This window comes from Passer domesticus, chromosome 11, assembly GCF_036417665.1.
Source record: "Passer domesticus isolate bPasDom1 chromosome 11, bPasDom1.hap1, whole genome shotgun sequence".
Taxonomy (NCBI): Eukaryota; Metazoa; Chordata; class Aves; order Passeriformes; family Passeridae; genus Passer; species Passer domesticus.
In genome coordinates this window covers 7,653,718-7,670,921 of record NC_087484.1, presented here as the reverse complement: position 1 = coordinate 7,670,921, position 17,204 = coordinate 7,653,718, and the positions used below count along the sequence as shown (strand labels likewise).

The window sequence follows — 17,204 nt, the reverse complement described above, 5'->3', positions numbered from 1 at the left end:
GCAGTTTTAGAGTATTCTTACTAAAACGTAGGCTCCAGGGAAAGCTTGTTTAACAATAAAAGCCTTTCACCTTTAAACACAGAGATAGCAGAGAATTAGTTTAACTATTGAACTGCAACTGGGGGACAAGTTTGCACCAAGGCACTGGCCCAGCATCCTTCGAGGCTCAGGTGCAGCACTTGTACCTGCTGCAGCTGCAGTTGTGTCACACAGGAACAGAGAAATAGCCAGGACAGGAATATGGGTCAAAATCAGCACTTGAAAGTTAACCTGGAAAACAGTAAATCACCAGTGGGTATTCCAGAGTGTGGTGAAAAGAGGGACAGAGCACAGAGTGCTTGAAAAGAGGGACGCTGCTTAACAAGTCTCTGCAGAGTGTCACTCCCACAGTTAGCGGTGTGGGTTTAGGATGCAACATGAATACAACCTCACAAGACACACGAGAGCATCCTGGTGGGTAGACAGCAGGTTTCCTCCCTGAGCTGCTACCAAAGGTCATTACTGTGACCAAGCCACTCAGTTAAATTATCAGATGTGAACAGTTAAACAGGGCCAGGGAGGAAGGGATGTTTTTCCCTTAGGTGCCTTGTGTAAACTTAGAGCCTGTTATGCTCTAAAGGTGGCCATAGGTGACTTGTAATCCAGGCCAAAAGCAGAAAATCACAGGATTAAAAGTGGGTGGTCAGATCATTCATTTGACTTGCAGGGGAATAAAACCCCACGATATCTGCTCGTAGACGACAAGCAGTTTTGCAGAGAACAAAGAAATCTCTCTCACAGACAAAATTGGTCTGCCAGGAACTGAGCCCATCTAGCTCCTCACCTCCCCACCACCCTCCCCATATCTTCCCCTCTAAAAGGATCTTTTCTGGGATTCAGGGAATGCGTGTTTATAAAATAGTTCCATTCAATTAGGGCACAGAGTACAGCAGCTTTATATCAGAGGCAACCCAGAGCGAGAGCTCTGTGGAAGTGCAGGTACATGGTAATGATGACAACCCTGCACTGGTTGTAGTGTCATCACCTCTTATTCTTAATCAAAAGGCTTCCAATCCCTTCTCGACGTGTGCACTCGGAAATGAAGGGACTGCTGGAGCATCATTTGAATGTGGCAGCCCTAGATAATGATGAAACGAATAAAAGACTGACTTTTTTGTTTAGGTTTGAGGAAAGATTCAGGATTCCTCTCGTGAAAAGGCAGCAGTTTAATAGCAGTGAGGCAGAAGGGCTTCTCGTTATCCACAGAGCTGCTGTCAGCACAGCACTAATGGCCACGGCTCGGGCTTCCCCGGAACGCTCCCTGTGCCGCCGCGCCCGAGGAACCCGCGTGCCAGGGGCTGAGTGGAGACTGCTTGGGACTCTTGGCCCGGGACTGGGAAACAGCACAGGGCTCAGCTGCATAGGCTTTCCCTTGTGGAGGAGGCAGGGACAGTGTTTCTTGGCTGCCCCAAGCAATGCAAGCCACACAAACCCACAGCTGGCTGGCCAAGTGTGGGGTCTGGACACCTCTGTCCCCAGTATCTTCATCCCCTGCTGGGGAAGCAGCTGCTTCAGCAAATGTGATGCTGCACACAGAGAAAGACCTTGTACATCAACTGTGGGGCAGGAGTTACTTCCATGAAGTAGGGGCCTTGGGGTGGCACATAGCACCTCTGGGAAGCAGCCTATTGATAAGCTGTATTTTCCTATACACTGCCCTGCAAGGCTGATTTTGATATTGGATTTGGGTGGAAGGAATGGAAAGCAGCTAGACACTTTGCTTCTCCCTGTATCTCACAGACACCTCGCAACACATCCTTATTAATATCTCTTGACATATGTTTTTGCAGTGTCTTTTATATACTCCAGGTAGCAGCCACTGTAAGTCTTAGGATCTTTACTCTGAGGGAGGTCAGGAGCTGTGCTGAATGACCTACTGGAACCTGCTGGTTCCATTTGGGGAATACCAATTCCATGCCAGGCAAGAGCAAGAGCAAAGGCCTTTTTGTTTTGTTGATTTAAAAGAGTATTATTTCAGAAAAGGAAGTTGATTAACAAACGCTTTTTCAGTAACTTAGGAACCCATGGAAAAAAATCTTGTTTCTATTTCATTACTGGCCTCTTTGTCTACAAGTCTTCACAAAAAAATTTTGACGTGCAAAATTACAGCCATTTTTAGCAATTTGCTCAGCCCTTCTCGACATTCATATTTATCTATACCATAGATAAATACACAAACCAAAATTCAAAACAACTTCTGTTTAGCATCAGCTAAAGTTACTCTGTTCACTGCAGTAACATTTGCCCCAAATGCAGAGCTGGCAAGGTCAATAGTTTCACTTTTTGTGCCTGGGCTACATTAATGTAACAGTTTGCCATGCCTCTCTATTACTATATACGTTCAAAGCTTCATGAGCTATCATGAGCAGCCTGATCTCTGACACACAAGACATGTTAACAACAGCTTTTCCCATTCAGACAGCCAGCAAGGAAGAGAAGTCAGACCTTTCAATGTATGTTAAGTAACAAATATAAGAGCTCCATGATGTCCTACATGATGAAACACCTTACAGCAGGTTAGAAAAGGAGGTATGGGGAATCAATACATTTCTTCTCACAGTTACATAGCTGCATACATCACCACTTTTAACTTCACTGTCTTCAATCCAGCCCACTGTGTCCACAAGTAATATCATAGGGACAAGGCTATAGAAAAGCCAAGGACATTATAAATGAACAATGTGGTTATTCAGTGCATACATCTAGGGTTAGGGCACAGTGACCAGCCACATAAAAAGCCCAGAACACTATGATGAGATTTCACTGCATAGCAATACCTGTTAGTATGAACACTTAATAGGAAGAAACAGCTGATAAAACAAGCTTACAGAGCTTGCACAAGAACATGTGTTTAGTCAAGAGACTAAATGTAGTCAAGCATAAACACAGAACAGATATGTACATGATTGCAGGATTTCCTCCCCCCTCCTCAATCACAAAACCATAGTGAGTGAATTAGGACACTTGGTTTGTGTGGCACAGTGTGGTAGTGGGAGGTGGTCTGCAGGGGTGACCCCTGTGACAAGAGGCCAGGAGCTGCCCCAATACCTGACAGAGCCAGCTCCAAAAAGGAGAGAGCAAAAACTCAGCCCAGCAGCAATGCTGGTGAAAACACATCTAAGGAGTAACAAACACTGCCCAACAGCTACAAGGGAAAGGAGCGAGGAAAAAGTGCAGAAGAAACAGCCCTGCAGGCACTGAGGTCTGCGATGAAGGAGGGGGGAAAAGGTGCTCCAAGAGCTGGAGCAGATTCCCCTGCAGCCCATGGAGAAGGCCATGTCCAAGCAGGTTGTTCCCCTGCAGGCCAGAAGGCCAGCATGGGAACAGACAGCCACCCTGCACCAGGAGCCTGTGCCCTGAAGGAAGCTGCAGCCCATGCTGGAGCTGTTCTTGAAGAGCTGGTGCCACCCAGGAGCAGTTTCTGCATGCCATGGGAGGGAGCCCATGCTGGAGCAGTGCAAGAGTGGCAATGACAAAGTGTTATGGACTGACCACAACTTCCCCCCTCCCCATCTCCCTGTGAGAAATATCAGGAGGGCGGAAGAGTTGGCAGTGAAGGAGTGAGTTTGAGCCTGGGGAGCACAAATGAGGTGGAGAGGGTGGTTTTATTTCCTACTTTCCTTCTCTGTTTTTAAATTAAAAATAGATTAAATTATTTTCACAAAAAAAAAAATCATTCTGTTTTGTTGGTGATGCTGATTGGCAGGTAATTCCCTTGTCTTTATCTCAACCCATAAGATTTTTTTACACTTTGTCTTCTTCCCTTGCTCCATTGAGGAGAGAAGCAAGAGAGTAACTTGGTGGGCATCTAGCAGAAAGCTCAGGTTATTCCACCAGAACAGCATTGGGCCCTAAATGCTAAAGTACAAAACAAAGCTCCACAGCTCCCTGCAAAATGAGGTTTACTCCAAAAATATTTCTTAGACCAAGAGAAGTAAAACTATTGTCAAAAAACCAAAAAACAACAGATTAAAATTCAAATAGGTACTACATTTTTCTTTAAAACTGTAAACCAAATGGATGAATGCATGCCATTCAGTCACTCTTACCTTTTTACAAGTTTCAATGCTCAATTTCTTTTTTTTTTGTCCCAAATTACTCATGATCGTTTCTAACAAAAATGTTTCCTATTCCTCCTTTCACAGCCTCTCCTCCATCTTGATACACAGAAAAAGATCTCACCTGTGGGTTAATAAGCCCAGCACCCTCTTTTTCTATTGGTCTGCTTCTTCCTCAGTCATTTTCAATAGCAATTAATAGGCTCAACGAGCTCACAGTGCTCTCCATCTGATTTGCAGGTAGCTTGGTGAAATGCACAGTAAGGGGTTGGCAGATGAACGTACACATAAACTTCAATAGCACTAACTGCTGAGAAAACATTTTAATCTTGGATTATAATAACCATTTCAGGTTGAGCTGACACTGTTTCCTAATCATTTCAAGCTTCATCAGTCATTAAAATGTCCATTCACTTGGGTGTGAGTTTTATGAAACCAGCCTATGATCTCATAATAAATCTCTTATAAACCACTTGGGGATCAGCCCTGATTATGGACATGGGAAAGATTCAGCAAACACAACACATGAGAAAACAGACTATATTTTTACTGTGATTATTAGGTGTTATTATTTACTGTGTTATTAGGTGATCAGCTGAAGAAAAGCTGAGTTCAGAAAGGCCCTTGTATCCTTAAATGGGTAAACGAAAAAGTATCTCTTCCTATAGCAAACATATTAATGCCAATAAAGAGGCTGGGTCTTCTCCTATGTTATCTGACTTTATTGGCATTGATGTGTTTGCTGCAGGAAAAGATACTTCTCTGAAGTGTGATGGGATCCTTCTCTCCCAGCACTGCGGGGTGGGTGCGTGCTCTTACCAGGGTAAATGAGCGTCTTGGTTAGCTATAAATTATCTGCAGACAGTTCAGCACCCTGCTTAGCTGTAATCCCCTATTTGGATTAGTATGTTGCTCCAATTGCATGTGCCATTTTAGGTGCTAATGAGTAAAATACAGTGTATTTTACTTACACTGAATAAACATCTTGTAATTAGTACTAACCCACCTCATTGCAAGGCTGTGTTCTCCCACAGATGCCAGGAGCTATTGCTGGTGGATAATTGCAAGGGCATGTTTTGGCCACAAAACAGCAACTTTACAGCACGAATCCTTATAATCACTTTTGACAAAACCCATGTCATCACCAGCCTCTCATACTAAGGATCCTCCATGGAAACTCCATTGGGACTCCTGGGGAATGGAGCAATGGAAAAAACATCTTTCTGAAGAAGCCTAAAACTGACCAACAAATGATGCTTCTGAGGTATTGAAATTAAAAACTCGGGTGGAATTCAGTGAATTACGCAAGCCTAAAAATATCAGTGTCAAAACACCAGATTTATGTAATGCCAAGTTCTGCTTCAGAAAATTCCACTGTGTCTTCTCTAGAGGCAAAATATTTCAAGGCAAAACACCCAGTGATGTAGAAGCCAGCAGCCACAGCAGTTTGCAATCCTGGTGTGGGCAGTGCTCCCATGACAGCCACAGAGCTCCTCAAGCTGCTTCCCACAGGGTGTTAATCCTAAAGCTCAGGGACAGAATTTTAATATCACAGCAGCAAAGCAACCATTAGTCTCGTTGTAAAATAGATGTATTTTAAGTGCACTGTCCTACTTTGTTCTGTCCAGAGAAGAGATCAGGAGCAGAACTGTAGCCAGACTTTGCTCACGCTTCATGCTATCCTTTCTCTAGAAATCATTCTTGGTTTTCCATTACTTCTTTATGAGTGTAGTAAAAATGCTCTGGAGAGGCTCTCATGTTTTGTAACGTGAATGAACACAGCTGACCCAAAAAGATGAATTTCAGAATAGTTACTAGTTACTTTATTACAAGAACAATAATAAAAACTACATTGTGCTTCTGTTTGCTTTAGATGATGTCTGCTGTGCTCACAGACACATGAAAAAAACAGAGGGGAACAGAACAGAGATAAAGATTTGTTGCAAAGAGGGTCTAAATTTACTCCAGGGAATAAATTAAACATAAATTAAAGGGGCCCTCTTCAGAGGTGAAGGATCCATAGCCATGTCACAAGAAAGTTGTTTGCCATGGGCTCAAAATAAGGCAAATTTCTCTCTCAAGGGAAGAAAACAAGAATGCTGAAGAACTGGGAGTTAACTCCTGGAGGCCGAGGCTTAACAGCTGAGCCTGAGGAAAGCCCAGCCACCCCATGTGGGCTAGGAAATCTCCAGCTGAAGCAATGACAAAATATACCAACCCTGTCAGCACAGTTCTTACCTGTGCTCTGAGGCCCAGAGTGAAATTGAGTCAGAAAAGGTAATCATCCTGATTTTTATTTGTTAAAAATATACATTAATAGCATAGTTAAATGCAGTGGGGCTGCCACTGATTTTTTTCATTACAGATAATTCCTTGTCCTCCATTTTCAGACAGGTACCCAGTGAGCCCAGGAATGCAGGGCTACTAGTTCCTTCTTCCACTAGAGAGGTCCCAAGCACTCTGAGTCTTCTAGGTGTAAGAATTCCAAATCAAGTGGTAACTTTTTCTTCCAACCTTGTCTCATGTGATTACTTTGCTTGCTCTTCTAGTGGGCAGTTGCACCAGGGCCACAGTCTCAGAGGGGACTCACTGGGGCAGTAATACAAAATTTTGCTGGAAAGATTATTCTATGATTGTATGAGTTGCTTTTCCTGCCATTTAGGTTGTAATATGCTAGCAGTGTGCAGTAGATTATTTTCAGGCTATTGTGCTTTTATTTTGGACTCAGACCTGGATCCTGCCATCTGCAAAATGCTGCACCTAATGCTTAGTAGGATGTCAAAAGGGAAAGAACAAAAAAATCCACCTTTGCATAACTAAAAATCTCTCAGTGGTGTTTGTTTAGTGCAAAAGAATGATGAGTAATTTTTATTGAATAGCAATTTTCTCTCTCAGATGACTTTTCTGCATTCCCATAGAGCTCACAAACACACCTGACCTCCAAATGGGAAGGAAAAGCTGAGACACTAAACATTATATTTCACCTTTCTGATTTCACTATTTTTAAACATCCAGTCTAATTAACAGAAGAAATATAGTCTTTTTTTTTTTCAAATCACTCTGTGTTTGTAGAAGCTATGTAGTTATCTACAGATATCAATACAGTATGTTTAGATTATAGATACAGATAGAGGGAAGAGGAGAACTCTCATCTAGCTATCTATGTAGATGTAGATAGATATAGATATCTAGGTGCTTTCCCCTGCTCCCTGCATCATTTAGAACTGAACAGAGATGAAAGAAACCTCTTGGTTATGCCAATTTCCCCCCTCTCTCCCCTCCCCGTGACATGCTGAGGAAATTGAACTCTGGTTTCTAGGACTGGTTTTCTCTGCCCCATTGTGCAACAAAAAAGTGATTATTTTTAATGTGGTCAAGAAAGAAGCATTTTTCCCTTTTCCTTTTTCCAATTGATTCTGCTGCAGGAGGGATCTTGCTCTATTGTATGAGTGAGGAACATGGGGCCAGATTCACACGTGGGTAACACCTACTGATGATGCTGGAGGTGCCTCAGGGATGGATTTGACCCATGATCTCTTATTTTTTTGCCTTAACTGCATCTCTGCAAAACCTCAATCATTACACCTGGTTAGACGAGGGCCTTGACAAACTGTGTGGCCTCAGCATTTGCTTTTATGAATCATCCCTTGTCTCATATAAAGAAATCCAAGACAAGCTGAACCTGGCTGCTTAGTTTGATGGCAATCACACACTTCGCCCACCTCAGGGCTCTGTGTCTAACCCTTTCCAGGAGCTGGGAAAACATTCTAGGATTCAACCATCCCATTTAGTGCTGCTTTTAGAACAGGAATCAGAATATTCACTGCATTTACTGTAGGGAAAGGTGCTGGAATGAAACCATTGTAGACTGAAGTTGTACACATAGAGAAGTGGTGCCTCTTCCTGGCTCCCTCATTAATTTCCTACCCTGCTAGCCCACCCCAAGGAACAAGAGGGCAAATTAGAGTTTACAGCCAGTCAGTCTTAAACCAACCCAGTCTTAAAATGGGCCCTGTGTGAGAGCCAGCTTCCAGATGTTTTCTCATGGTAAGGCACAAACTCATCCACACCTGGGTGTGAACCAGTAATAGAAATAAAAAGCTTATTTCATAGCACTCCTGAAAAATCTAACTGGGCAGCTGGGAGGGAAGCTGAACAAACATGGAGTCCTTCACAGTTTCTCCAGGCCTTCTCTTCAAATTTGTTGAGGTCCTGAAGCTCATACCTTCTGATGCCCTGAGTCACATTGAGAAAGAGTTTACAAGGTAAGCAAATGCTGCACAGACTGAAAAACAGATTTAAACAGGGAGCTTCAGAAAGATGATGAGTGGGTTTTGTTTTGTTTTTGCTTTGCTGTTTTGCTTTTGAGTCAGAGGAAATGATTAGCTCTTCAAATTTCCCCAGTACTCACGGATGTGACTACTCAGTGGCCACCTTGAAGGATGGGATGCAGAGGGAGAGACTGGAAGCCTTGGGTTTGGCTTTTCTTTATAATTTCTGTTTTAGATGATCATGATCTGATCATTTAAATGGGTAAAATACAGCATCTCACATGCAGGTGCACACAGTTTTCTACAACCAGCAAATTTCCTCAGCTTGCTGCTTTCCCTAGATCTTCATTTGCCCGGACAGCCTGAGGGATGGATGTTAATGTGATTATATTTTTATATCCTTTCCTGGCTGCCAGAGATTCCTCATTTACTTAGGCAATGCAATTTGGCTTTTTGGCTCCACGTTTGCCCTCACAGTTTTCTTCTCCCACCTTTTGGTGCACGTGTGTATAAAGGGATCCAAACAGAGCTTGGGAGCACTTGTGTGTGCTCCTGTCACAGAGGAAGGAAATTTCTCATGCAGGCAACAGCATTCTCAACTTCAGGCAGGCAGGCTGCCTGGCAAAGCCTCTCTCTAGGCTGTGCCTGCACCCCTGGGGGAGCTGGCGGCCCACCCTGGGCTGGCACGGTGCCTCAGAGCACTGGGATTTGGGAGCACACCAGCCAGGGGACCAAGCAGAGCCTCCAAGGGGTTTGCTGACAGCAGGGATGGATCCAGCCTGGGAATGTTAAGATGTTTGGGCTGTTGTTGCACACTGTTGCAGAGAATGGCAGCGCTCCTCAGACTCCAGACTAGATGTTTTTGGCTAAAGAAATTAAAATTTCCTGATGGAACAAGAGCTACTTTTAAAAATTATTGTGAAATTCCTGCAAGCATCTCTGTATAAAGAAGCAGAAGAGGATTCCACTGAATAAATAAATTTTGATTTGTTTAATATTGGAGTTAGTAGATATTTCCAGGGGAGGATGTCTCTCTTGATGAGAGCAGCATTTTCCAGGTGCTACTTCTTTCTGTTGTTCCCAGGAGTGGGGTCCTTGACCAAGCTTTTTACTCACTGTTTTTTGGACTTGTAACTCACATGGGAACATTCTGATCTTCTACAGTGCTATTACATCTCATAGTCTCACTCAGCAGGATTAGTCTCCATTTATACTTTATTGAGCAAAGGAATTATCACCTTCTCTTTGAGAAGGGAAATATGATAACTGTCTGATTTAGTAATGGTTTGACTGTCTGACAGAGGACATGTAAGAGAATTTCTCAGAGGTCCCAAGAATAAAAGCACTGTGGGAAAGTCAGTGTAGAACTCAGAATAATGGAGGAGTAAACTGAGGCACAGAGCAACCAAAGTGATGTCACAAAGTCTGTACCTGCCAATGCCCATAGTAGGGAGCAGTAGAAGATGAGGCCTTCCACGGATTCAGTCAGTGGGAACTGGTCCAAGAAGACTGGTATAAAAAAGAAACACAAAATAATTTGGAGGAAAACTCGAAACCGAGCAAACACAGTTATGCCAGTGTTTGTTTTGGAAACACAGGCTTTGCTCAGGTGAGAAAATGTCCCAACTTGCAGCATATTTCAGCTTGCCTGTAAACAGAGCTCCTCTGGGCTTTACACGAGAATCACTTTCCCTCCTTTGGAGAACAATGACAGACCATCCATTTGACACGTCACAAAAATGAAGAAACAGAGGCCAAACACAAACGTAGGAGAACAATCTGCCTTAAGAATCAATCACTATTTTCCTCTTATTTGGAAGATAATTAAGTGTTAGAGCTCAGGCTTCCTGACTTATGAAAATAGGATATTAATAATTTTAACTACAATTCCAACATGTATCCATACATTCTTCAGGATGCTCTGGCTTATTGCTTTTGACCAAAGCCACAACAATGTAAGACCTGGCTATAAATGTTCAGTCTGAGAACACTCACAGGCAGCCTGCTTGAGTCCAGTGATAGAGCAATCCTGCTCTTCTCCATGACTTGTGTCTATGTTAACAAGATGCTGATAGCATCCTGAATTTGCACCTGGGTTTTCCCACCTGCTGCCTCTTGGACATGGAAGAGCCATCTCTAGGACCATGCTTTTGCTCTCCTTCACATTCTTATCCAGTGTGAGGAATGGAGTAGGATACCAGTAGGATTTTCAGAAAAAAACCAAATGCAATTGTAACAAACTGCAGTGATGACCTTACAGGGGGGAAGAAGAACAGGATGGGTAGTGAGAGTGGGACATAAACCCTCTACTTCCCACCCAACCTGCACAAAGCCAGCTGAATGCCAGTCTTTGATTTGTTTAGAAACCAAGTTTCCTGCGTTCTTACCTTTGCTGCTTGAATTCTACCTCTTTCTTTCCCTCAGGAGTTTCTGTGACTCTGAAAAGCTCTTTGCCATTTTTGTCTCAATTCTGTTTATATTTATTTCTTCCTGCAGTGCTCTGGTTCAAATCTATCCATCCACTCCAAGGGATCCTGACAGCAAAGTTAGTTAGACAGCAGAAACCAAAGCCCTGCAAGTGGTCTTCAGGATATCCAACCTCAATGTAATTTTCAGGAGCATATCCTTCCTTCTGGACCACTTTATTCTTGTTTGAGGCTCTCATGTCCTGATTTTCTAACCTGTTATTTCTAACTCAGAAGGCTCTCCAAGGCTTAGCTTGTCTCTTGCTTTCTCTAGGAAGCTTTTCTCATAGATACCTGCCGCCACACCCCCAAAGCTATCATCCCACTCTCTTAGAGTAAGAGATTTCTCCATGGAGCTTGTACTCTTTCTCCTGCTTTCCTATACTCTGCCAAATCTCCCACCCCAAGGACTTTGCCACTTTGGGGCTTTTTTTAAACTTTTACTGCTCAGAAGCCTCAGCTGATCACATGGCAGACTCCTCCTGATATCCTCTTGTTTTCTATGCCTGGAGAGGGGCAGCTGATGGTGCAGGAGATGATGTGGAGTCCAGTACACCTTTACATGCAGGAAATAAATATTTCAGGATGTGCTGTTATAACCTTCTGCTCTTCAGGCACTGAGCTGGAGATTTGGTTCTTCCCCTTTATAGCTGGTGATGGGACTGGATCTGTGCCCATGCTCATGACAAATGTCCCACTCAGTGCTGGCCACCAAATCCTGCCACTTTGGATTTGCAGTCATTTGGCAGCGATCCCATTTCTCAGTACAGGGCTCCTTCCAATTTGAGGTAATATTTTTTCTAGGACAAAATGGAAAACCACACGGCCAAACTTCTTCCACACTTTGGGAAAATCGATGCCAGTTATCCACTAGGTGACACTGTTTACCTACAGATCTTGTCGAATTTGTGTGAAATTCCACAAATCTTTCAAAAGTAGCATACAATATGTTTTGCTCTTAAAGAAAAAGGAGACTGGTTGCAGAGGAGAAGGAAAATGGGCTGTCAGTGAGGTATAATTAAGGGCAAACCTACAGTTATGAGACTTTATGGTCTGGTTTCAAACTATTTACTAAAATGCATTTTAAAAGCTGCTTTTTATCAGCCCCATTTCAAAGCCTTAGGAAATTGTTTTATTTAAAGAAAGAAAAATGGAAAGAAAGGCAGGCACTCACCATCAGCACAAATCTCAGCCTGGCTCAGATTTTGTCTTGGAGAACAGTGTGAACAGAATTGCCTGGTGGCAGAGCCAGGGAAGAAGGAGAAAACAGAAGAAATTCTGCAATCTCATGTGAGGAGAGCTCAGTGGAAAACTGCTCTCCAATCTTGCAGACATTTCAGAATTTTGCATTTTCTCCACAGTCTTAAACAGGACCAGAACTGGTGATCTCAATTTCTGAAAATTGGTTGTCTGAAAGAAACAAAAACTGGTTAGATGCTGATTTGTTTCATGCTTAAATATTATTTTATCCTTAATATGTTTTCTCCTATTGAATCATGTGCTCCTTTTTGTAAAGAATATATTTCATTATGAAATGCTGACCAAGTAAAAATATACAAAACTGAAAATTAGGTGGGCCAAAGTCAAGAGCTTCCCACAATATTCTAATTAATACTTTTTAATTGGAAAAATACAAATCTGCTTCAGCACACTAGTGCCACTGGAGATGGTGTTAGGGTGTCTGTGCTTGACTTAGCTGTGATCTGGGAATCACACTTGCAAGGAAGCCGGATGAGTCTGTTTGCATTGGGCACACATTCTGGAAAAACTTTGGAGAATTCCATTCTTTCTTCTCATTTGTGCTGCTGACAGGCCAAAAGAAACACTTCTCATCTACAGCCTTTAAGTCAGGCTTTCAGAAATACCAACGGCCTGCCAGTGTCAAGGGAGGTGTCTGGGGAGCAGGGGGTGTTCAGGATCCCCAGGAACAGCGTGGGCACTGCAGAGCACAGGGAGGATTGCATGGGAACCCACCAGCCTCGTGCTCTCCCACTGTGAGTCAGCCCTTTCTATTCTTTTGTAACCACAGCCTGTAAGTAGCTTATGGCCCAGTTCATGTTTAAACATGGCCAGAGATCACCTTTAATTCCACTGTCTAGCCACATTCAAATATAGGTTTTGGCTACAGCTCCAATCAGTCTCACAAAACACAGATTTGGGAACATTTCTGTATGGTATTGTTCACACTTGCAAAGGAAGATCTTCTTTCCCCTATCATTTTGGCTGTTGGGCCAAATTGACCCCATTCTGGGTTCTGAGGGAAAAGACTAGCTAAATTAAAGTTGAGCATTTATTTTCTGAAGTCCTTTTCCTCATCTGCCCTCATCTGATCCTCCCCCCTGAAACCCTGAGGTGTCCAGGTTAATATCAGTGAGGCAGAGCTTCAAATCTCTGCAAACCCACTTCCTACACTGCTTCCAAGACACTCTGGTACCTGTTTCAGCCAGAACACTGTCCAAACACCCCAGCCAAAGCAAGATCCCCTTCATGCCTTCTGCTGAGCACGGGGCACTCTCTTCATGTCTGAAGATGCAGCTTCAGCTGAACCCCTGTAGCTCAGGGGTTTTCTAGATGTTTGCAGATCTCCAGAGATATTTTATTGCTGACAAAGTTTGTTACGCCAGCAATAATGATGGAACAAGAGGCAAGTTTTGCTTCAAAGCTCTTGTGATCAGAACACAGAAGATGGGAGGGAACGAGGTACAGGGATGCTCCAGGGATTGTGTCCCTGAACCAGGAGCAGAATCGAGGTGTGCATGGACATCCTGTGGAAGAGGCACAGCTGTGCTTCCATCTCCATTTCTGTGATTTGCTGCTCTGTTTCCAGCACTGCCTTTTTGAAAACCAACCACAGAACTAACTGATAATTGTGCAAAAAGCCTTGAGGGTTGGACAAGATAACAGTAGTTTTACAAGAACCTGGAAGGCAATGAAAAACTTTTATGGTGTTCTTAATGTGAAATTATTATTTTTCACTGCTGTTCTGTGCACACAGTAGCTGCTGGCACAGTTTCAATGGTTAGGTGGCTGACATGTTATTTTTGAATTTTTGAAGTGGCTTTGGGGCCTGACTCATACACACAAGACATGGAGCAAAAAAGAAACAGAAGAACTGGTGCTAAGAACCAGTGAAGCCTCTGATTTGTCTTGTGGTGTGGGCAGAAACAGATTTTATTTAAACTGCAACCCCTAATTGGACTTTTGTTTGTATCACTCTTCCAAAATTGTTTCTACAGCATGAAGAATGCTCAGGAGAAGGCACTGAAGTTAAGGGCCTTGTTTTAAGACGTGGAACAAACCAGCACAGAGGAGCTTTCCCCAAAAATGTTCCTCAGGCTCAAATCTGAACATGTTGTGTATTTCAGCCCTCATTGGGTCTCTCCTTCCCCATGAGTACTACAGACAGAAAATATTTAAAGCAAAATCACTTTCACTTTCAAGTAAAAGCTTTGTAAGGCAAAGGGGGAGGTGGGAAAGGAGAAAAACGAACTCATTCTCCAGAGATTCGAGTCTAGCAGGCTCATTGCACTGGTGACACTGTCCAGACCTGAGACTGCACCTCCAAAGGCAAAGGGCAGGAGCTAGTTTGTTTAATTTTGAATATTTGCATATCTCTTTCTCTCACTGCATTGGTATCAGATCTGCAACAACCTATTAAAGCTTTCATTTGAATAGCCATTATATGCCTGAGAATGGAGACTGGGCTCCTTGGGAGCGCTTAGGAATAAACAAATCATTTGTGGCACATGTGTTGTTCAAGCTTCAAGCAAGGTAAATGGAAAATACAGATTATGGTGCCTCAAGTCCTCTCCATTTTCCCCACTTGTCAAACATTCCCAGATTCTTCAAAAGAAGAATCTAGCCATATTATTAGCAATAAAATGGCTTATAGCTGAAATTTTGAAAAGATTTAACAATGTTCTTTGCAGGAATTGTGTTTCTCATTACGTAAATCTCCAGGCTCTCAGGCAAACCACCACCACCACAGCGAGCCATTATGTCCTGCTGTGGTGGTGTCTCCACTTTAAAAAGGTAAAGATTCAGGGCTTTTTGACTTTCTTGTTATCCATTCTTATTCCTTTTAAAGAAAAAAAAAGCCCACCACAAGTCCACAACAAACCAAACAATATATTCACCACAGAAAAGTCCCTGCAGATTCATCTGCGCTGGGGCAGATTAGTCCCCATTAGCACCAGTGACCCATGCATGGCCAGGGATGGGCTGGGGAGAGGACATGGGTGAACAGATGGGGGACACAGGGATTTTTGGGTACCACTGGGAGTGGGTGCAGGCTCCTTCCCCACCTCAGTGCTGCTGGAAGCAGACGCAGGTTCTCAGAACACCAATACACTGCTCAACAGCAAAGCCAGAGGCAACCTCCTTTCCCTCCACTCTCCCTCCTGCAACTGCTCTCCAGAGCAACAAAAAAGCTGAAACTGCCACTTGCCTTCAGCCAGAGTGTTTCTGTTGATGCTTTGGCTTTTCCCAGCCTCTAGGATGTGTCCCACAGGCTTTCTCCCAGCTACTGATGTTGGCTGTATTTTGACCTGGCTCCAGACTTCTGCACGTGGACTCCTGAACCTGAGATGTGCCTGGGCAGAGGAAGGATGTGGATCCTTGGTCGTTTGCTAACATGGCTTGGAAAGAAAATACTGGAAACGAAGCAAAATAGCATGAAGTGAAATCCTAGCAGACAAATGCTGAACCTGATGCAACTAAGTTTTTTAATCATCCATTGAAAAATATGCCATCAATTGCCAGGCAAATTTCTCAGGTTGATATGGCAACTGGAAACACTGGAAATTAAAAAGCTGAGCAAATGTTCTTAAAGGAGAAAAATAGTCTAACTCCTGATCAGCAGGGATTTCCAAACTCCCTTCCTCAGCCTGCCTTCTTTTAAATTCACAACCTACACGAACAGCAGTGTCATAGGATGCTGATTTTCTTTCCATCACCAGAGGCTGTTTCTTGGAGGGTGCAGTAACAGCTCTGGGCTTTGATGTGATAGATCTGCAGTCACAGCATAGCTCTTACTCCCTTTTCAACAGCAGCATCCACCTGCTAGCATGGCCTGATGTCCCCACAAAATTAATAATATCACTCTTTTGGATAACCCTATCAGTATATGGAGGCTAGATTGGGAAAACAGAGTTCTGGTTATCTGTATTATTGCCATATCACCTACATCTCTTCTCATCTCAGCAGAAAGCTAGCAATGTCCCAGGAGTCCTGATCCCTCCCAGACACGTCTGGTAGCACAGCTCAGTGGGAATGGGTCAGCAGCCCACATGGAGGGAACAGCTCATACTGGGCAGGACAGCTGCTCCTGGCAGGTTGACTGGAAACAAAGGAATTCATGACCTGTAGGTGTCCAAAGAGCAGCTACAGGAAGAACATAAACAATATTTGCCGAGTTTATGCACTGCCTCTCCTCCATGTCCAGCCAATTAAATAAAAAGAAGAGAAGGAAATGCTCATTAAGCACCCAAGGCTTCCCCTTGGGAAGAAGAACTAAACAGGACATTCACATTTACATGCCATCTTCTTAGTCCAGAAAAATTTAGAGGAGTGAACAAACAAGATGACCAGAAAATTATCCACCTCTTAAGACTGACAAGGACTGTACTAGCCTAGTATCTGAATAACAAATATTTTCATTTCTAAGCTCTTGTTTTCAATCTCAGTTGCTTGATCAGCAATCTCTAATTTACCAATAAAGGTAAAAGTGACCATTTCTGGATATGCCAAGAAAAGTGATGGGTACAGCTGCCAGAGATACTGGGCAAAAGGAGACAGTTCTTCCCATAAAATGCTGTGGTCTGCAATAGGGACTTTACTGCCTTGTGCTAAACCCTGGGGCAGGCAGAAAGAGGTGCCTGCAAGGTGCAGATGGGGAGCATCCCCCAGAGCTCTGGACAAAGCCAAAAGACTCTTAGGTGGGCTGTGATCACTGTGGGGCTTGATTGGAGAACACAGTCCCACACAGCCTGGATGCAGGCATAGGAAGAAACAAGAAACTGGTGGTGCTTGGGGCAGCTTTAGGCTGGTATTCTCCCTGCCCCGTGCTGCTTCTTGTTGATTAATTGGTGTCCTGGGACAGGGGCTGTGCTGCCTGACACCTGGCAGGAACCTGTCCTGTGGAAGGACAAACCCTACTTCCACCTTTGCTCTCTCCCTTCACAAATACTGAACATTTGACAATCATGCCTCTCAGATCCAACTGACCATATCTTCTCAAGCCAGAGTCCCACAGGTCAGAGCCAATTCAATTTATCCCCTGAAGGGGACAAGAGAGTGTTTAAAAACCCACCTCAGAAAACCAGGGAGGGCAATTAGCTCTTATTTCATATTTATTTTATCTTTTCTTTAAA

General features: G+C 43.5%; 1 long non-coding RNA gene across 1 annotated transcript; it reads left to right on the top strand.

The window, feature by feature from the left end:
• The first annotated feature begins 13,701 nt into the window (after positions 1 to 13,701).
• Positions 13,702 to 15,657, top strand: LOC135278699 (uncharacterized). The gene is made up of 3 exons (XR_010346144.1): positions 13,702 to 14,604; positions 14,763 to 14,865; positions 15,391 to 15,657. It is a non-coding gene; the product is annotated as an uncharacterized LOC135278699 (long non-coding RNA).
• Positions 15,658 to 17,204: the final 1,547 nt, after the last annotated feature.